Genomic DNA, 22968 nt, shown 5'->3' on the forward strand with positions numbered 1-22968 from the left:
CACCAGACCTACCAACCTCACTGTGGTCTCTCAGACCCCGGTAACCAGCTACAGAGCCTCTGCCACCCCCGCGCAACTCAGAAGATTGCATCTCTGCAAAGTGCAGCCTGCAGCTTCTATTCCGCTGGAGGAAAGATTCCCTCTCAACACTGGTGGGTTTTGGGGCTATGCTTTCAGCCTCCCAGAGAGTGAAATCTATTTCTATCAACTTAAAGCGGGTGAAAGTTTTGGTCCACTCACACCGCGGATCACATTGACTTGCTCTGACTGGGCTGTTCTCACCCTCATCGCGACCCCTGAAATCCACAAGAGCTTGCGTGAAACCAGTTCGCAAGAACAGCGTACAAGGGACCAGCAAACGCAGACGCATCCTGTTTTCAAAGAGGCCAACGCGTTTCCACCATTCAGTCAGCGCCGGCCTTTAAACACGGCTAGTAAAACCGTGACATACACACAATGGGAGACCAAGACCACTCCATTTTGCAGGTGGATCTGCAGGGCAAGTCGTCAAACATCAGATGACGCTCGCAAGGATGACTTTGTGTTGGACCTTACAAACACCCACTCCGGTGTTTTCAACACATTGCTTCGGATTCCCACTCAGGACTGGCTCAAGTTGGTGGGTGAAAAGAATGGCAGGATATTAGAGTTTTTCAAGTTAAGTAAAAGTACAATTGACATGGTGCTGGTTGGAAACAACCCGCAGCAGTCTACATAACCCCGCCCCTCATCCGGTCCCCTCTACCCCGCCTCGTCCTACCCAGTCCTTTTAAAAACCACAGCTGCTCTCTCCTTCACATCGTCTAAAAACAACCATGACTCATCACAGCTCTGGGACTCCCTCGGCTCTTTCCCCCTCGCCCCTCCGACCATCACCTGCTTATACGCCGCCACCGAGCCCTGCCATGGCCTTGCATACTCCACCGCCGAGCCCCCATCAGGCCTCATCATCTCCGGCCGCTATGCTCATAGATACTCCACCCAGGGTTCCATCACCTCAAGGCTGGAACTCACCTAGCCATCCCGCTCTCGGCTGGCAATCACCTGAGCAGACCCCTGTAACCAGCTCGGTCTCCGGTGCTTCGTTGTGGGCTTTGGGCGACCCTGTATGCCGGGCTCTTTTCCAAGAGCCTGAAGACAATGAGCCCCACCCCGGGGAGACCAGTGGTCAACCTTCCTCCATGGACAACCACGAGGCCGAGGCTCTACTCCCCACTGCTGTTTTTGAACTTATAAAATTAACTGTCAAGTACCTTATCATGTCGCTGCTCCAGAAGCACCGACAAGACGTGTGTCAAGGATGCGAGGTCTCCCACCCCTCACAGAGACGCCACTCTTGTCTTTTCCCGCTGGAAAAATATTACTTTTTCAAGTACTATGATGAACTCTGCAAAAGATTATGGAATGGACATTTCACCAACACATTGTTACAAATTTTACGGTTAGAGGGGTTTTCACCGCCAGCGGCTCAAGTCAGAGGTGTGGCCCAGGCATATCTCTTTGAACTCAGAGATGCTCGCGATATAGAGGGCACTCTGCACGAAATCGATGCCAGCGTCACAGAGGTTACCCGGACCATAATTCATAAAGTGCTAGATGACAATTACTGCCTTTGGCTGTCCTAGTAGATTGTTTGTTTTTTTGTTGTTTTTTTTTTTTCCTCTCCTCCCTGTTATTTCTCTTGTTTTTAGCTTTCTTGTTTTTAGCTTTCTTGTTTTTACTTCAAATCTATTGTTTTTCATTACATCAAATAAATTGTTTTTGGAAAACCGTTACATTAAATAAAACGTTCATGGAAAAGCATTGCAAGAATCAAACTCATTATTTGTCGTGATCCTGGGTCGTTGACCCAGCGTTTTGTGTTGTATGATTATTTTCCTCTGTTCTAGTTTTGGTATTCTGTATCCTCCCCTTGTGCCCTGTTCGTGTTCAACTTGTATCCTCAGGTCGTCTTGTGTATTAGAATCAGCTGTGCTCCCACCTGTATGTCATTACCTGGTCTCCTTGTTTGTGTGTGTATATATAGTGGGTGTCAGTCTGTGCCTGTCGTCGGCTCGCCTGTGTATCTCTGCGTCAGTCTGCGTTCATCTGTGTACGTCTGTGTACGTCTGTGTACATCTGCGTTCATCTGCGTCTCTCTGCCCCGCAGCCCTTTTGTATACTCTCAGGTTTGTTATTTAGTTTTCCCAGTTTAGGTTTCTTTAGTCATTTGTCATTCCTCACTGCCTGTTCTGCCACTGCCACCTGTAAATAAACCCTCACTCATATCATCATTTGGCTGCTTGCATTTTGGGTCCTCCTTTCCTCAACACGACTGCTGCCCCAGCCGTGACAGTACGAGCCGACCAAACATGGACCCAGCAGCATCCGCGCCCTCCCAGGAGTTTCGGGAGGAAGTAATCGACTCTGTCTCACGATTGGTCAATCTGTGGCTCGAACGTGAGGGAGACGAATTTCACCGGGCTGTAGAAGCCAGGCTACAGCGATTAATCTCTGCTCACCCCTGGCTACTGGACTCTCTTCATCCGCTCGCACAGGACTTCATTCTGAACGAGCTTCACCTTCACCCTTCAACCGCTACCGCTTCCCGACCCGGCCCGGCGGTGGATGTTTTGTACTGCCCGCCAGGGAGTCTGCGGCCCAGCCCGCCGGATGTGGAATTACCCGGCCGGTCGGAGCTATCTCCGGGTAGGAAGCGACGTTCACGCCGCCGACGCCCATCGCCACAGCCGTGTCCTGAGACTTCTGAGTTGCCGGCTGTGGTGAGTAAAAAGACAGTAACCACAAGCCTTCCAGTTTAAGGACTGTTTATTCTGGGGCCGTTTTTTGTGCAGCCAGTAAGGACTATGGTGTTTTCCCTGGCTCACCTGCAACTGTCGTTTCCAAGAATGTGTTTCCAGGAGCTCACTTAGCTGCCCAGCAGCCTCCAGGAGCTCACTTAGCTGCCCAGCCTCCAGGAGCTCACTTAGCTGCCCAGCCTCCAGGAGCTCACTTAGCTGCCCAGCCTCCAGGAGCTCACTTAGCTGCCCAGCCTCTAGGAGCTCACTTAGCTGCCCAGCCTCTAGGAGCTCACTTAGCCGCACAGCAGCCTCCAGGAGCTCAGCTAGCCGCACAGCAGCCACTAGCTCAGCTGGCCGCTCAGTCGTCACCTCCATCACATTCAGCCTCACAACCCATAGCTCAGTCACTATCACAGCCTGACTTATTACAAACTATGTTACAGTCCATTTCCCAATCTATAGCTCAGTTGATAAAAGAATCATCAGCTCAGTCTCCAACTTCGCCACCATTATTGTTCCAACCTTTACTTCACCCTCAGATCAGCCACCTATTCAGTCGTCATCTTCACCTACTCCTCCTGTACAACAAGCGAAGCCGATCCAACCCGAAAAGAACTGTTTTTCATCTGTTCAGTCTAAGCAGAGAGACAAACAACACAATATTGTAATCAGTCCTCTAAAGCTGGTCATTTCAGAGACTGTGACGCACTTCAGGGCCTCCCCAGAGGCTGAGTTTCAGCCCTCAGCCTACTCTGGACCCCTGAAGGCTAAGACTCCAGCTGAGGACTGCACCCAGCTGTCGCTGTCTGAGCAGGGTCAGTGCTCCGCGCAGCTGCAGTCAGCCATGTGTGTTCCAGAGGCCCACGAGCCTGCTGGTTCAGCCCTATGTGTGCCAGGGGCCCCTGTGCCCGCTGGTTCTATGACCATGTCCGCTGGGGGTTCTGGAGAGCCTGGCCAGCCCATTCTAGTCTCCGCTGGGGGTTCTGGAGAGCCCGGCCAGCCCGTCCTCATGTCCGCTGGGGGTTCTGGAGAGCCCGGCCAGCCCATTCTCGTCTCCGCTGGAGGGTCCGAGGGACCGCTCCGGCCTCCTGTCTCCGCTGGAGGGCCCGAGGAGCCCGTCCAGCAACCTGCCTCGTCAGCTGGAGGGTCCGAGGGACCGCTCCGGCTTCCTGTCTCCGCTGGAGGGCCCGAGGAGCCCGTCCAGCCTCCTGACTCGTCAGCTGGAGGGTCCGAGGGACCGCTCCAGCCTCCTTCGTCGTCAGCTGGAGGGCCCGAGGAGCCCGTCCAGCCTCCTGACTCGTCAGCTGGAGGGTCCGAGGGACCGCTCCAGCCTCCTTCGTCGTCTGCTGGGGGGCCCGAGGAGCCCGTCCAGCCACCAGCTGTTCCAGCAGCAGCTTCATCCACGCTGCCAGCAGCAGCAACAGCTTCATCCACCATGCCGCCGCCTGCAGCGCCTCAGTCTTCGGCTCCCACGCCGCCTGCAGCAGCGGCTTCTCCCACACCGTCGCCTGGTCCAGCTCCGGCTTCATCCTCGTCTGGTCCAGCCTCCGAGTCCGCTTCGTCTTCATCCTCGCCAGCTGCAGCCTCCGAGCCTTCATCCTCGCCAGCTGCAGCCTCCGAGCCTTCATCCTCGCCAGCTGCAGCCTCCGCGCTTTCATCCTCGCCAGCTGCAGCCTCCGCGCTTTCATCCTCGCCAGCTGCAGCCTCCGCGCCTTCATCCTCGCCAGCTGCAGCCTCCGCGCCTTCATCCTCGCCAGCTGCAGCCTCCGCGCCTTCATCCTCGCCAGCTGCAGCCTCCGCGCCTTCATCCTCGCCAGCTGCAGCCTCCGCGCCTTCATCCTCGCCAGCTGCAGCCTCCGCCTTCATCCTCGCCAGCTGCAGCCTCCGCGCCTTCATCCTCGCCGCCTGGTCCGGCCTCAGCATCTGTTCCTGCCTCGTTGCCTGGTCCGGCCTCAGCATCTGTTCCTGCCTCGTCGCCTGGTCCGGCCTCAGCATCTGTTCCTGCCTCGTCGCCTGGTCCGGCCTCAGCATCTGTTCCTGCCTCGTCGCCCGGTCCGGCCTCAGCATCTGTTCCTGTCTCGTCGCCCGGTCCGGCCTCAGCATCTGTTCCTGTCTCGTCGCCCGGTCCGGCCTCAGCATCTGTTCCTGCCTCGCCTGGTCCAGCTCCGGCTGCAGCATCTGTTCCTGCCTCGCCTGGTCCAGCTCCGGCTGCAGCCTCCGAGTCAGCCTCAGCCTCGTCAACACTGCCGTCAGAGCCAGCTCGCCCTGTGCCACCTCATCCTTGTTGGCCGCTTTCCAGGCCTCTAAGCTGGCATCATGGCCGTCGAGGGCGGCCTCCTGAAAGAACACGCCGCCACCGCTGGCTTCGCGGCCAACCTCCGGACCTGCTCTGCCACCGCCGTTGCCGTGTGCACGGTCGGCCGCCTGAACTGTTTCCCCGTCGCCGCCGTTGCCGTGTGCACGGTCGGCCGCCTGAACTGTTTTCCCATCGCCGCCGCTGCCTTCCGCATGGTCGGCCTCCGGAGAGGAATTGCTCTAGGCTCCTGAGTTGCCAGCCTCTGGGCCGGCCTCCTGAACTGTGTTTTGGGACCCTATTCTTGACCTCCAGTGTTTGTGTTTTGGACAGTTCCTGTAACTCGCTGGAGCTTCTTTTGTTTGGTGTTGGTCCCTCCGTCCTGGACCCCCCGCCGCCCGCCCTGGGTTGGTCGTCTGTTTTTGTTTTGGGCTGTCTGGAGCCAGCCCTTGGAGGGGGGGTGCTGTCGTGATCCTGGGTCGTTGACCCAGCGTTTTGTGTTGTATGATTATTTTCCTCTGTTCTAGTTTTGGTATTCTGTATCCTCCCCTTGTGCCCTGTTCGTGTTCAACTTGTATCCTCAGGTCGTCTTGTGTATTAGAATCAGCTGTGCTCCCACCTGTATGTCATTACCTGGTCTCCTTGTTTGTGTGTGTATATATAGTGGGTGTCAGTCTGTGCCTGTCGTCGGCTCGCCTGTGTATCTCTGCGTTAGTATGCGTTCATCTGTGTACGTCTGTGTACATCTGCGTTCATCTGCGTCTCTCTGCCCCGCAGCCCTTTTGTATACTCTCAGGTTTGTTATTTAGTTTTCCCAGTTTAGGTTTCTTTAGTCATTTGTCATTCCTCACTGCCTGTTCTGCCACTGCCACCTGTAAATAAACCCTCACTCATATCATCATTTGGCTGCTTGCATTTTGGGTCCTCCTTTCCTCAACACGACTGCTGCCCCAGCCGTGACATTATTTGTTTTTACTAGAATCAACGTGTAATCTTTTTCATTACATCCAATAATTTGTTTGTGGAAAACCGTTACGCGAGATAAGTAACCGGTTGATCATGAAATAAAACCATAGTTAAACATAACTTGAAAGATCACACATGGCAGAGCAGATTCTATTGAAACGGGCTTATTACGACCCATCTCATCCCGGTAGTTTCTGCGGGGTGCAAAAATTGATTAAAAGCGTACACGATGAAACTGGTACAAAGATTAAAGCTCACACTGCTCAGAATTTCCTCGCCGAACAGGATGCATACACCTTACACCGAGCTGCACGCCTGCGCTTTCCGCGAAACCGAGTGTTTGTCCCTAGACCTCTTAATCAATTTCAGGCAGACTTGTGCGACATGAGAGCGTTAGCTGAGCATAACGATGGCTATCAATATTTACTTACAGTTATAGATGTTTTCTCTAAAAAAGCATATGCAAGAGCGTTGAAAAACAAAACAGGAGTTCAGGTCACTAAGGCTTTTGAGTCCGTCTTAAAAGATAGCCAAATTCCTCAAAAGCTACAAACAGATAGTGGTAAGGAATTTTTTTATTCCAGTTTTCAATCTTTAATGAAAAAGCATGGTATAAATCATTTTGCTACAGGCAGCGATCTAAAAGCATCCGAGTGTGAAAGGTTTAATAGGAGTCTTAAAAGTAAAATGTATAGATATTTCACTGCTGCAAATACACGTAGATATATCGATGTGTTACAGGATTTATTACACAGCTATAACACTAGCTTTCATCGCTCCATAAAAATGCCCCCTAATCAAGTAAATTCAGACAATGTGGCGTTAGTATTTCAAAACCTATACGGTACTTCACCCTCTCCTTATGGAAAAAAGCCCATGAGAGAGGGATATTATACCCCTTCTGTCAAAATATTCATGAGCTTTTTCAGTGTTAGGTTCTAATGAATTATTCATGAGCTCAGGAAGTAATTAAATTATGATATTCATAAAAATATGATATTCATAAAATTATGATATTCACAAAAATATGATATTCATAAAATTATGATATTCATAAAAATATGATTTTCATAAAAATTATGATTTTCATAAAAAATTATGATATTCATTCAAAATATGCTAGTTCATAGGTCATTGCTTTTTCCCCCAAAATAATAAATTCTTAGATTATTTAGAACGTTTATATCAAATAGCATTCTTTTATTTTTAAGCTATTAAAAAAGTTTTTACTTTTTTATGCTTAAAAAAACGCCATCTGGTGGTGGGTCAGCGCATGAGCGCGCACCGCGTGCGCGCCCCCCGCGCCTGTGTGTCTAGGCGCGCCCGTGCGCGCGCCTGTGTCTGGGTCGTGCTTGTGTGTTTCTCGGACCGTGCCATGTTTGTGTGTGAAAATGTGTTAAAACAGAGTAAAAATGCTTAGTTTAACTTGTGCTTTTGTAACGTTCAGTATGGCCAGAAATACAGGGTGCATACCTCGGGGGAAAACTTTATTTCAATTTATTTGCATTTGTTTAATCCGAACAAAGAAATTTAAAATCAAAGTCCGAGTCGCAAAAAACTCTCGCGATCATAAACGCACCGCGGCTCCCAGCGGCTTCCAGCAAAAAACAAACAACAAAAAAAACCCTCCTGAAAAACAAAACAACCCTCCGTATTTCTTCAAAACCCTAGAATAACTTGTTAGCTACCCCTCTATTCCCAAAACCTTATATTCGATAACAGGGGAAATCCTGAAAAAAAAAATCCTTAGTCTTTTTTCTTCAAAATAGCCCTCTCACTAGCTCTGTCTCAAATTCAGCAAAGTCTAAGTTCTTACTCGCACCGAACCGCAGCCAGAGAACAGTTTTTCCACTGTTACTCTCGCTGTATCTGATCCTTAATGATTCTCTGTCTTCGTTCGAAATTTGCGCCGGAGACCAACTCCGCCTCCCAGGTGTACCTAACTGCCCCGCTGCCAATCACATAACAAAAGGGCGGCTCCACTCGCACCCCCGGTTAGCCAATCGCACTCAGCTCGGATTTTTATGATCTCCCGCAGAGGTTAAGACTTTCTTCGGTCTCTCACAAGCCATCTGACTTAGTAAGCATGGACAGCTGGCTCTCACTCAGGTTAAATAATTTAACATTTAGGCCTAAATGTAACTCTTCTTTTCTACCGGAAAAAAAAACCCTTTGGAGGAGAGATTCAGGCTCCACACCGGTGGGTTTTGGGGCTATGCTTTCAGCCTCCTGGAGAGCCAAATCTATTTCTACCAGCTAAAAGCGGGTGAAGGTTTTGGTCCCCTCACACCGCGGATCGCCTTTACTTTGTCTAATTGGGGTGTTTTGAGCCTCATCGCTACGCCCGAAGTGCAGAAGAGCCTGCGGGAAACGAGCTCGCAGCAACCGAGAACCAGGGATCAACAACAACTCGCGTCGCTTTCCCTATGTGCATATCACTCGGTAAGTGTTCATCTTCCTCTCTAACTACATTTTTGCATTTTCCTACATTTTTGCATTTTCCTTTTTACCATTCTCTCAATCCTTTCATTTAAAAAATATCACATTGGTTTGTAACACGTACAATACACCATCCGTCCATCCATTCGCTTCCGCTTATCCTTTTTTCAGGCTCGCGCGGTGCGCTGGAGCCTATCCCACGTACAATACACTTTAAAAATATATATAAGATCCAGTTTAACTCCCGTCAAAGCTTATACATTACATGTCTACATCACCTATCATTTTCTCATCAGGTATCTCATATCATCTTGTTATTGTTATGTTATGCTCCTTTGATATTTTGCTAGTTTGCGTGTTTTAAAACTCTTTTTGTTTTTCTTTATATTTTTTAGACTCTCATTTAAGCCAGATGTGTTAACCTGATCCCTGCGAAACACCAGCTCTCCGTGGATTTTGACCGCGAGTGACCGGATGTTGTTTCCGGCCTGAGGTTGCCTGAAATGCCGTGAGGCTCGTTTGAAAGATTGCGCCCGAGACCAACTCCGCCTCCAAGGCGTGCCTACCTTTAGCTGCCACCAGTGAGATATCAGAGCCGGGCTCCACATATCCAATCAGGAGCACGAGCAAGACAGCTTTTGCAGACTCTCCAGAAATATACAAGTCCTTACCAACTGCTCTGCAACCCAGTGTTTCTGGTCCCCTCACTAACATCGCTTTTTGAGATATTTTTTTTACGAACCACCAAAAAAAGCAATTTTACCCCCCAGTACAGAAGACTGGATCTGAGGGCAGCAGCGGGGACAAATGATTGTAATGAAGCGACAGACATTTCATGGCTGGTCTTAGATAATCGTGAGTCATTGTGTCTTATGGTGAAAAGTACATAGTTTTGCAAGAGGCATGCAAGCACTGTGGAAAAAGTAATCATAAAACTGTTTTTGTGAACACTCTGCTCCCTACGTTATGCTTTAAAAAATGTGATACATGTAATGTGATCATCAAAGAACATGATTTTTTTTTTAAAAAACTTTTATTCTTATGCTTTTAAACTATGTCACATTATCATAAAATACTTATTTGTATGTTATGTTTTTCTTACACCATGTGTAATTTTTATAGACACCTTGTTCATTGTATCAATGTGTAATTATGTATCTTTGATAAATAAATAACATATTTAATCTTGTATTTGTGTACTTTCTGCTGATTTAATAAAAAAAATAGTCACATATCGCTCTGATAAACACAGATGGCTGAAAGAAATGTTTGATGGGACAAAAGGAAACAAGTGTCTTGCTGCTAAACTTTTAAGTCACCAAGGTTTAAATGAGAAATTGCCACTAGGAAACTAGCAGCCGTAAGTCTTTATGTAAAACATGAAAAACTCCATATCTGGGATATTTGTTCTTACAAGGTGTACTAATTTCTTTGTTATGGTACTCTACTGTTCCAATGAAACGAAAGAAAATATCCTGACCTATTTTCAGGGGCAAGAATGTTGATGTTAGACTGTGTTTTAAATCACATTTCGATCTTAAACTAACTATCACAGCACTGATTTTACTGATTACAGTTGTAATCTCAATTAGAATCCCAAACTGGCTTTTCTCCAGTCAGTGTTATGGTAAAATTTAACTTGTTCTTTTGTGTATTTGCACATGGCCCATCACAGGACCCCTTAGTAAGCTGTACAGCAGAAGTTTTCAATTCACTTTTGTCAGAAAACTTCACAGTATGAGAAGTTACAGCACAGTTTCTCCAAATGTGTGCTTCTTTTTCAGTCAGCGTGCTTTTAGAGCATCTACATTAGCTCATGTAGTAAAAGTACAATCAGTAAGTGTACTTTAACATTTGAGATTCCGAGCGACTCTTGCTTAGATCATGTGAACTATGTCATGAACCTTTTTTTTTTTTTTTTTTTTGTATAATGCATCAAACCTGTTCAAATCACTTTATTTTCAATTTATATTAACTAATCTAGAGACAAGGAACTCCTTTTTAGCTTCTGTGATACATTTACCTCTCGCACGTTAAACTGAATGTTAGTGTTCTCAGAGTTAACATGTCTTATGTTACCATCATGTATTCCTAAAACCCAGCCTCAGTCTATGCCCTATAGACTCTCACATGGAAACACCATTGATCTAGATATTCACAAATTTCATCAGGAGATTCTTATGGTCTTAAGTTTTGTTGCTTTTATGTTTTACACAAAAAACTTCACATTTTTATATTTTTAAATGAAAGTGACATGCAAGGATATTTTTCTTTAGTGATGTTGCTTCAGCAATCTCAAATACTAATTATTCTGGGAATTTTTATGGTCAAACTATGTGATTTTCCAAATGTGTGTGTGTGTGTGTGTGTGTGTGTGTGTGTGTGTGTGGAGTAAAATGACCTTCTTCTTATGATGTTGTCACCATCAATCATTCAGGATTAACAACACAAATTGTTTCGATAGCAGAAACAGTCTGTCTTACAGTTCTCATATGTTACCACTAGTTTTACAAGCACAGTCTTCTTCAGCTCTGTTTATGTAGCTTTTATGAAACTGATTTTCCATAGTACAAGTAGCATTTAATTTTTCTTTGCTCTCCAGTATAAATGCAAGAATTTGCAGGCTTTATTGAAACTGTCACAATGTAACACTCACACTGTCAAAACAGGGTTGATCCATGTTTCTGTGAGCACTGATTCATATATCAACAGCTCTGAAAATCCTTTTTTTTAAGTAATGCAGAACAGGATCTCTGTGACTCTCTGTGTCTCTAAAAATCCCAACAAAACTGGCAATCACCTTGTAGAGGAATTTCTTTCATTTATGTATTGATCACTTTGTTTATTGGTAATGCTTTTAGGTCACTGTTTTAGCATGTCTGCCTCATACTCCATTCAAACAGTTAGACACACGGTGGGGGTCTGGTAAGGAAGTTGGGGGAAGCAGACAACTCCACAGGAAGAGTCTTTTTGTCTTTTCTCCACTGTAAGAGATAGCAAGGGAGTGTGAAACTTTCTTTGGGGGAAAGACCAAAGGTGTGAAAACAGCTGTGTACTGCCTTTTGTTCCTGTAGGAGGTATTTAACTGAGAGCCATGCTCACCCTCTGCCCCAGCGATGGCAGTCCCTCACCAAGCTTGATTTCTGTTCTTTGTCTTGATTAAAGAATGTTAGCTACCGCTCTTTGCTTGTCTGCAGGCTTTATTAAATGGAAAACTTCCACAACAACCTCTAAACAATGGTTTATGGCTTTTTGTCACCTGCAACACCATGTAACACTTGGATGTTAGATTCTTTTACCAGTCAGTGTTGTTAGCCCCAACCCCCAGGCTCCAGGTGTCTGAGCTCTAACCCTGGCTGCCAAATGTGCCTCTGAGCCCTTTGTGCCTCAGGGGGACATTTGCTCCATACATTTGCTCCATACATTATGATGGAGCAGTCACAATACACGACAATACACACTCACGAGACGTAGTTTGATTTTTTTAACACAAAGTTTGTATGAAGTTCACCTTATCAGCTGAAAATATTAAAGCCAGAACTTACAACATCAAAAACCTTCTACTTCATGTACAGGGTTTCCAAGAAAGTTTTATTTGATGTAATGAGTTTCCAAAATTATTTTATTCGATGTCATGAAAAACATTACACTTTGATTCTAGTGAAAACAAAATTAATGAGTTTGATTCTTGCAATGCTTTTCCAAGAAAGTTTTATTTGATGTAACGGTTTTCCAAAAATATTTTATTTCAGGTATATAAACCAATAGATTTGAACGGGGTAAAACAAATAACGAGATTGATTCTTGCAATGCTTTTCCAAGAAAGTTTTATTTGATGTAATGGGTTTCCAAAAAAGTTTTATTTCAAGTAAACAAACCAATACATTTGTTTGTAAAACCAATAATGCGATTGATTCTTGCAATGCTTTTCCAAAAGGTTTAATTTCATGCAACGCTTTTCCAAGAAAGTTTTATTGGATGCAACGGTTTTCCATAAACAATTTATTTGATGTCATGAAACCAATAGATTTGAATGGGGTAAAACAAATAATTACATGGATTCTTGCAATGCTTTTCCAAGAAAGTTTTATTTGATGCAATGAGTTTCCAAAAATATTTTATTTGATGTAATGAAAAACATTACACTTTGATTCTAGTAAAACAAATAATTACATGGATTCTTGTCAAGTTTTTCCAAGAAAGTTTTAATTGATGTAATGAGTTTCCAAAAATATTTTATTTCAGGTATATAAACCAATAGATTTGAACGGGGTAAAACAAATAACGAGATTGATTCTTGCAATGCTTTTCCAAGAAAGTTTTATTTGATGTAACGGGTTTCCAAAAAAGTTTTATTTCAGGTATATAAACCAATAGATTTGAACGGGGTAAAACAAATAACGAGATTGATTCTTGCAATGCTTTTCCAAGAAAGTTTTATTTGATGTAACGGGTTTCCAAAAAAGTTTTATTTCAAGTAAACAAACCAATACATTTGTTTGTAAAACCAATAATGCGATTGATTCTTGCAATGCTTTTCCAAAAAGGTTTAATTTCATGCAACGCTTTTCCAAGAAAGTTTTATTGGATGCAACGGTTTTCCATAAACAATTTATTTGATGTCATGAAACCAATAGATTTGAATGGGGTAAAACAAATAATTACATGGATTCTTGCAATGCTTTTCCAAGAAAGTTTTATTTGATGCAATGAGTTTCCAAAAATATTTTATTTGATGTAATGAAAAACATTACACTTTGATTCTAGTAAAACAAATAATTACATGGATTCTTGCAATCCTTTTCCAAGAAAGTTTTGACTGGCAACAACGCTCACCTGCTAAATCCAACAGAACACCACTGGGACCTTATGTTTCACTCCATCTGACTGTGCAGGAGCTCAGTGTTGGGTACACTAAAAAAAAGGGATTGGCCAACTCTTGGATTTACGTAAGCATCTTGCGTGTATTTAACATAAGTGCATCATGCTTTAAAGTTAAGTGTAACTATATAGTGTAGAAACTACATGATATGCAGAGAGACTAGATTAAATTGTTCATTTCATGTTCGAGTGAAGTAAGTCAATAACTTTCAGTCTCGTGCGCTTTGGATCGTGGTTTCAGGAAGGCTTCGATCTCAGTCAAATCGAGCAGCCGCTTCTACTTTTTTTTGGTATACCGAAAAAAGTAAATTGGGTGGTTGTTACATTAAAAAAGTCTAACTTGTAATTTAAACACAATAATTTCATGTTTCTATGAACATAATTAAATCATGAAGGATCTGTACGAAATTCAACAACTTAATTTGTCCTTGTTGAGATGACATGATACAATCTAGTAAGAGTGGTTAGTTGCTGAACTCATGAAATTCACAAGATCGCACGAGATGTCAAACTGCAGGAAAACACTGGAGTTATAAGAGGCAGACAACTACATGCACCACGTGTATGCTATTGCTATTTATTGTGGTTTAACCTGTCAAGGACAAAAACGTACAAAAAACTTCTGCATCAAGCCTTGAAATCATAGCTTTCCTACTTCTGTTAAATCTGGATTGGTGGCATGGTGGTTAGTGCTGTTGCTTCACAGTAAGAAGATCCTGGGTTCAAATCCACAATCTGGCTAGTTTGCACTGGTTTCTCTCTGGGTATTCTGGTTACTTCCCACAGTTAAAAGCCATGCAGTTGTTGGAGTTAGGTTAATTGGCGATTCTAAATTACCTGTCAATGTAAGTGCAAATGGTTGTTTGTGATTGACTGGTGAGTTGTCCAGGGTGTACCCTGCCTTGAAACCTATCACTTCAGTGTTATTTCCCAGCCCTCCCCCCCCCGCAACCAGGATAAAGATAGGAGGATGGTAGTTGTTGTAGATCCATTGAATTTTTATGGTAACCAGGATCTAGACTTTGTTGAATATTATGTAATATGAAGACAACATGTAGTATTTAAGTGACCAAGTGGTATTGGGGTAAAAGTTATTGAATAGTGTTGAAATAAAATGACAAAATTGTGAAGGATTAAAATATTCCAAGAGCTCAACTTACTTCATCTAAACATGTTTCAATTGTGTTTTATGAACACAAAATGCACAGGTTTATTGAATATGAACAAGTTGTGTTGATTGAATTCAATTGTTTAAGTTTCTGCCAAAGCAAAACATTTGTGTGCAACCAATGTCCACTATTGAATCAAGTAAATCCAACATGGCCTTTTTTTTCAGTGTATGGTAAATGGTCTGTTTCATTTTCAGTGCTTTTAGACTCTTCCTGGTTGTTGATGTTTGTTTCTAAAGATGTTGTTGATGAGACTTTGTAGAAAGCAGCTTCACCTCTGATCACACACACACTCAACTCCACTCACTCACTCACCTGTAGGATCAACACTCAGGCTAATGATGCTGATGGGGTTATTGCTCTGGGGATTTAGCAGGTGAGCTAAATCATGTGTAACATGTGAATTTCCCGAGTGTGGCATTAAGAAAGTCTGTGTCTATGCCACACTCGGGAAATTCACATGTTACATGTCACATGTTTCTTGGAAAAGCGTTGCATGAAATTAAACCTTTTTGGAAAAGCATTGCAAGAATCAATCGCATTATTGGTTTTACAAACAAATGTATTGGTTTGTTTACTTGAAATAAAACTTTTTGGAAACCCGTTACATCAAATAAAACTTTCTTGGAAAAGCATTGCAAGAATCAATCTCGTTATTTGTTTTACCCCGTTCAAATCTATTGGTTTATATACCTGAAATAAAATATTTTTGGAAAACCGTTACATCAAATAAAACTTTCTTGGAAAAGCATTGCAAGAATCAAACTCATTAATTTTGTTTTCACTAGAATCAAAGTGTAATGTTTTTCATGACATCGAATAAAATAATTTTGGAAACTCATTACATCAAATAAAACTTTCTTGGAAACCCTGTACATGAAGTAGAAGGTTTTTGATGTTGTAAGTTCTGGCTTTAATATTTTCAGCTGATAAGGTGAACTTCATACAAACTTTGTGTTAAAAAATCAAACTACGTCTCGTGAGTGTGTATTGTCGTGTATTGTGACTGCTCCATCATAATGTATGGAGCAAATGTATGGAGCAAATGTCCCCCTGAGGCACAAAGGGCTCAGAGGCACATTTGGCAGCCAGGGTTAGAGCTCAGACACCTGGAGCCTGGGGGTTGGGGCTAACAACACTGACTGGTAAAAGAATCTAACATCCAAGTGTTACATGGTGTTGCAGGTGACAAAAAGCCATAAACCATTGTTTAGAGGTTGTTGTGGAAGTTTTCCATTTAATAAAGCCTGCAGACAAGCAAAGAGCGGTAGCTAACATTCTTTAATCAAGACAAAGAACAGAAATCAAGCTTGGTGAGGGACTGCCATCGCTGGGGCAGAGGGTGAGCATGGCTCTCAGTTAAATACCTCCTACAGGAACAAAAGGCAGTACACAGCTGTTTTCACACCTTTGGTCTTTCCCCCAAAGAAAGTTTCACACTCCCTTGCTATCTCTTACAGTGGAGAAAAGACAAAAAGACTCTTCCTGTGGAGTTGTCTGCTTCCCCCCAACTTCCTTACCAGACCCCCACCGTGTGTCTAACTGTTTGAATGGAGTATGAGGCAGACATGCTAAAACAGTGACCTAAAAGCATTACCAATAAACAAAGTGATCAATACATAAATGAAAGAAATTCCTCTACAAGGTGATTGCCAGTTTTGTTGGGATTTTTAGAGACACAGAGAGTCACAGAGATCCTGTTCTGCATTACTTAAAAAAAAGGATTTTCAGAGCTGTTGATATATGAATCAGTGCTCATAGAAACATGGATCAACCCTGTTTTGACAGTGTGAGTGTTACATTGTGACAGTTTCAATAAAGCCTGCAAATTCTTGCATTTATACTGGAGAGCAAAGAAAAATTAAATGCTACTTGTACTATGGAAAATCAGTTTCATAAAAGCTACATAAACAGAGCTGAAGAAGACTGTGCTTGTAAAACTAGTGGTAACATATGAGAACTGTAAGACAGACTGTTTCTGCTATCGAAACAATTTGTGTTGTTAATCCTGAATGATTGATGGTGACAACATCATAAGAAGAAGGTCATTTTACTCCACACACACACACACACACACACACACACACACACACACACACACACACATTTGGAAAATCACATAGTTTGACCATAAAAATTCCCAGAATAATTAGTATTTGAGATTGCTGAAGCAACATCACTAAAGAAAAATATCCTTGCATGTCACTTTCATTTAAAAATATAAAAATGTGAAGTTTTTTGTGTAAAACATAAAAGCAACAAAACTTAAGACCATAAGAATCTCCTGATGAAATTTGTGAATATCTAGATCAATGGTGTTTCCATGTGAGAGTCTATAGGGCATAGACTGAGGCTGGGTTTTAGGAATACATGATGGTAACATAAGACATGTTAACTCTGAGAACACTAACATTCAGTTTAACGTGCGAGAGGTAAATGTATCACAGAAGCTAAAAAGGAGTTCCTTGTCTCTAGATTAGTTAATATAAATTGAAAATAAAGTGATTTGAACAGGTTTGATGCATTATACAAAAAAAAAAAAAAAAAAAAGGTTCATGACATAGTTCACATGATCTAAGCAAGAGTCGCTCGGAATCTCAAATGTTAAAGTACACTTACTGATTGTACTTTTACTACATGAGCTAATGTAGATGCTCTAAAAGCACGCTGACTGAAAAAGAAGCACACATTTGGAGAAACGGTGCTGTAACTTCTCATACTGTGAAGTTTTCTGACAAAAGTGAATTGAAAACTTCTGCTGTACAGCTTACTAAGGGGTCCTGTGATGGGCCATGTGCAAATACACAAAAGAACAAGTTAAATTTTACCATAACACTGACTGGAGAAAAGCCAGTTTGGGATTCTAATTGAGATTACAACTGTAATCAGTAAAATCAGTGCTGTGATAGTTAGTTTAAGATCGAAACGTGATTTAAAACACAGTCTAACATCAACATTCTTGCCCCTGAAAATAGGTCAGGATATTTTCTTTCGTTTCATTGGAACAGTAGAGTACCATAACAAAGAAATTAGTACACCTTGTAAGAACAAATATCCCAGATATGGAGTTTTTCATGTTTTACATAAAGACTTACGGCTGCTAGTTTCCTAGTGGCAATTTCTCATTTAAACCTTGGTGACTTAAAAGTTTAGCAGCAAGACACTTGTTTCCTTTTGTCCCATCAAACATTTCTTTCAGCCATCTGTGTTTATCAGAGCGATATGTGACTATTTTTTTTATTAAATCAGCAGAAAGTACACAAATACAAGATTAAATATGTTATTTATTTATCAAAGATACATAATTACACATTGATACAATGAACAAGGTGTCTATAAAAATTACACATGGTGTAAGAAAAACATAACATACAAATAAGTATTTTATGATAATGTGACATAGTTTAAAAGCATAAGAATAAAAGTTTTTTAAAAAAAAAATCATGTTCTTTGATGATCACATTACATGTATCACATTTTTTAAAGCATAACGTAGGGAGCAGAGTGTTCACAAAAACAGTTTTATGATTACTTTTTCCACAGTGCTTGCATGCCTCTTGCAAAACTATGTACTTTTCACCATAAGACACAATGACTCACGATTATCTAAGACCAGCCATGAAATGTCTGTCGCTTCATTACAATCATTTGTCCCCGCTGCTGCCCTCAGATCCAGTCTTCTGTACTGGGGGGTAAAATTGCTTTTTTTGGTGGTTCGTAAAAAAAATATCTCAAAAAGCGATGTTAGTGAGGGGACCAGAAACACTGGGTTGCAGAGCAGTTGGTAAGGACTTGTATATTTCTGGAGAGTCTGCAAAAGCTGTCTTGCTCGTTGTCCTGATTGGATATGTGGAGCCCGGCTCTGATATCTCACTGGTGGCAGCTAAAGGTAGGCACGCCTTGGAGGCGGAGTTGGTCTCGGGCGCAATCTTTCAAACGAGCCTCACGGCATTTCAGGCAACCTCAGGCCGGAAACAACATCCGGTCACTCGCGGTCAAAATCCACGGAGAGCTGGTGTTTCGCAGGGATCAGGTTAACACATCTGGCTTAAATGAGAGTCTAAAAAATATAAAGAAAAACAAAAAGAGTTTTAAAACACGCAAACTAGCAAAATATCAAAGGAGCATAACATAACAATAACAAGATGATATGAGATACCTGATGAGAAAATGATAGGTGATGTAGACATGTAATGTATAAGCTTTGACGGGAGTTAAACTGGATCTTATATTTTTAAAGTGTATTGTACGTGGGATAGGCTCCAGCGCACCGCGCGAGCCTGAAAAAAGGATAAGCGGAAGCGAATGGATGGACGGATGGTGTATTGTACGTGTTACAAACCAATGTGATATTTTTTAAATGAAAGGATTGAGAGAATGGTAAAAAGGAAAATGCAAAAATGTAGTTAGAGAGGAAGATGAACACTTACCGAGTGATATGCACATAGGGAAAGCGACGCGAGTTGTTGTTGATCCCTGGTTCTCGGTTGCTGCGAGCTCGTTTCCCGCGAGCTCGTTTCCCGCAGGCTCTTCTGCACTTCGGGTGTAGCGATGAGGCTCAAAACACCCCAATTAGACAAAGTAAAGGCGATCCGCGGTGTGAGGGGACCAAAACCTTCACCCGCTTTTAGCTGGTAGAAATAGATTTGGCTCTCCGGGAGGCTGAAAGCATAGCCCCAAAACCCACCGGTGTGGAGCCTGAATCTCTCCTCCAAAGGGTTTTTTTTTCCGGTAGAAAAGAAGAGTTACATTTAGGCCTAAATGTTAAATTATTTAACCTGAGTGAGAGCCAGCTGTCCATGCTTACTAAGTCAGATGGCTTGTGAGAGACCGAAGAAAGTCTTAACCTCTGCGGGAGATCATAAAAATCCGAGCTGAGTGCGATTGGCTAACCGGGGGTGCGAGTGGAGCCGCCCTTTTGTTATGTGATTGGCAGCGGGGCAGTTAGGTACACCTGGGAGGCGGAGTTGGTCTCCGGCGCAAATTTCGAACGAAGACAGAGAATCATTAAGGATCAGATACAGCGAGAGTAACAGTGGAAAAACTGTTCTCTGGCTGCGGTTCGGTGCGAGTAAGAACTTAGACTTTGCTGAATTTGAGACAGAGCTAGTGAGAGGGCTATTTTGAAGAAAAAAGACTAAGGATTTTTTTTTTCAGGATTTCCCCTGTTATCGAATATAAGGTTTTGGGAATAGAGGGGTAGCTAACAAGTTATTCTAGGGTTTTGGAGAAAAAAGACTAAGGGTTTTTTTCAGGATTTTTCCCTGTTATCGAATATAAGGTTTTGGGAATAGAGGGGTAGCTAACAAGTTATTCTAGGGTTTTGAAGAAATACGGAGGGCTTTTTTGTTTTTCAGGAGGGTTTTTTTTGTTGTTTGTTTTTTGCTGGAAGCCGCTGGGAGCCGCGGTGCGTTTATGATCGCGAGAGTTTTTTGCGACTCGGACTTTGATTTTAAATTTCTTTGTTCGGATTAAACAAATGCAAATAAATTGAAATAAAGTTTTCCTCCGAGGTATGCACCCTGTATTTCTGGCCATACTGAACGTTACAAAAGCACAAGTTAAACTAAGCATTTTTACTCTGTTTTAACACATTTTCACACACAAACATGGCACGGTCCGAGAAACACACAAGCACGACCCAGACACAGGCGCGCGCACGGGCGCGCCTAGACACACAGGCGCGGGGGGCGCGCACGCGGTGCGCGCTCATGCGCTGACCCACCACCAGATGGCGTTTTTTTAAGCATAAAAAAGTAAAAACTTTTTTAATAGCTTAAAAATAAAAGAATGCTATTTGATATAAACGTTCTAAATAATCTAAGAATTTATTATTTTGGGGGAAAAAGCAATGACCTATGAACTAGCATATTTTGAATGAATATCATAATTTTTTATGAAAATCATAATTTTTATGAAAATCATATTTTTATGAATATCATAATTTTATGAATATCATATTTTTATGAATATCATAATTTAAGTACTTCCTGAGCTCATGAATAATTCATTAGAACCTAACACTCAAAAAGCTCATGAATATTTTGACAGAAGGGGTATAATATCCCTCTCTCCCATGAAATTTAAAAAGGGAGATCTTGTCAGGCTGTCTAAAGTTAGAGGTGTGTTTGATAAGCGGTATGAGCAAACGTTCACAAGCGAGGTATTTACTATTGATCAATGCATACCTAGAGACCCTCCTGTTTATAAAATCAAAGATTACGATGGGGAAGAAATTATCGGTAGTTTTTACGAGCATGAGCTGCAGAAAATCGCTCTTTGCAAGGATAAGCTCTATCACATAGACAAAATTCTCTCAAAACGTAAACAGAGGGGTCAGCTTTATTTCCTGGTGAAATGGAGGAACTGGCCTGAAAAGTAGCTGCTGGATTAAAGCCAGTGAGCTTAAAAACCTGACATAACAAACGCTGCACCTCACTCTCACCCCGGCTAGCCTTTGTAACGGTTCAGTATGACTCTCAGGGCGCAGGGTTTTTACGTCACACTACCATCAAACGCAAGTCTGAACGTTTTTAAAAATAACACAAGTTCAAGTTTCCGTGTGGATTTGGCTCACCATCTCAATCTCGAGGGGGCCTGGGAGGTGGCTCTCACTGAAATTTCATATCCCTATACATGGCTTAATCTCCCGAATGACAAGGCTTATTTTGAATGGAGGAGGAAAGGCGATGCTGAGCAGCGGCCTGATGACGTGGTTAAGACAAAAATACGCGCTGGCTTTTATGAGGATGCTAATACGTTAAGAGCTGAGGTTGAAGCCTGCCTCAGACGTCTCGACTCGGATATTTATCTGAAATATCACCCCATTGTTAAAAAGTTTGAATTCACAGCTGGAGGCATATATCAGCTCAGGTTTTTCCCTCCTCTAGCATATATGCTTGGTGTACCAGCAGGTGTCTGGCAGCGGTTTGAGCGCAAATTTGCCCCCTATCCTGCAGATATAAAAGCTGGATGTTATCATCTGTTTTGCTATTCTGATATAGCAGCCTTACAGTTGGTAGGTGATAGCTATTCGCCCCTACTGCGTACTGTCAGAATAGAGGGTAATTACGGAGATATCGTGAACCTGTGCTTTAACAAACCAGACTATATTCCTGTTGCCCGGAAACACATAGAAAATATCCATATTGAAATCAAAACTGATCAGAACGAGCCTTTAAACTTTACCTACGGTAAAACGATAGTAAAGCTACATTTCCGGCCTGTCAAGGATCTGCCATAATAAGAAAATATGGATAATAATAGATTTATAAAGTATTACGAATCCCAAGCTGGTAACGGTCTCCCGGGGTTTTCAGGTGCGCCTGTAATTTACGGACGAGGAATAGCATCTATTTTCTCAAAATTGTTTAGATTTGTAACCCCATTCTTAAAGCGTGGTGTCAGCCTGGTTAAACCTCATTTGAAAACAGCTGTCAAAGGAATTGCTACAGATGTTGTGACCTCATCCCTGTCTAACTTGACTTGCTCAAACACATCAGAACCGCAAGAGGGTTCAGGGCTAAGCATAATTGCCCGCAGAGCACTAAAACGTCCTCCGGGCCGGAGGCTGACCGAGTTTAAAAAGCGGAGGAAAACTGTCAAAAAGAGACAGAGCGCTAAAACCACCACACGTGCAACACGCAGGTCGAAGCAGGATATTTTTTTTAAAAAAACAAGAAACAAACAACAATGTCTTTACTTCACGAGCGATCAAGCGAATGCACCTTGAGTGAACTGGATCTGTTCACAGCCCCATTAACGCAATTTTCAATCGAGGACAAATGTTATTCAGAAATATTACCAGTAACAGCGCTCACTGATCGGGGACCTTTGGAGTTTTACGTGCCGGGAAACGGGTTGCATTACCTGGATTTAAATGACACACTGTTGAGTTTAAGGCTAAAAATATCAAACCCCGATGGTTCTGATATTGATGCTGACGCTAATGTTGCAATTATTAATTACCCTTTAAACACCATTTTTTCACAATGTGACGTCACATTGGGCGACAGACTGATTTCACAAGCCAGCTCCACGCACCCCTACAGGGCTATAATAGAAACATATTTAAATTACTCAGAGGAAGCTCTGAAAACTCAATTTAGTGCCGGGCTGTTTTACAAAGATACTGCCGGCGCTCTGGACTCACATATTGTAAATAATGGTCCAAATCGTGGATTAGTTCGGCGTGCTGTTTACAGTGAACGGTCCCGAGAGTTCCACGTGATGGGGCCGTTACATTCTGATATTTTTTTCTGCGAACGATTATTGCTCAATAATGTGGATTTGAGGGTTAAGCTCACCAGAGCCAACGATGCTTTCAGCCTTATGGAGCCTCAAAATGCGAATTACCATCTGAATATTCTGGGAGCCTCATTGTTTGTACGCAAAGTCACAGTGTCCCCCGCTGTGCGCGTAGGACACGCTTCCGCTCTGA

The sequence above is a fragment of the Oreochromis niloticus genome, linkage group LG3, assembly GCF_001858045.2.
Source record: "Oreochromis niloticus isolate F11D_XX linkage group LG3, O_niloticus_UMD_NMBU, whole genome shotgun sequence".
NCBI lineage: Eukaryota > Metazoa > Chordata > Actinopteri > Cichliformes > Cichlidae > Oreochromis > Oreochromis niloticus.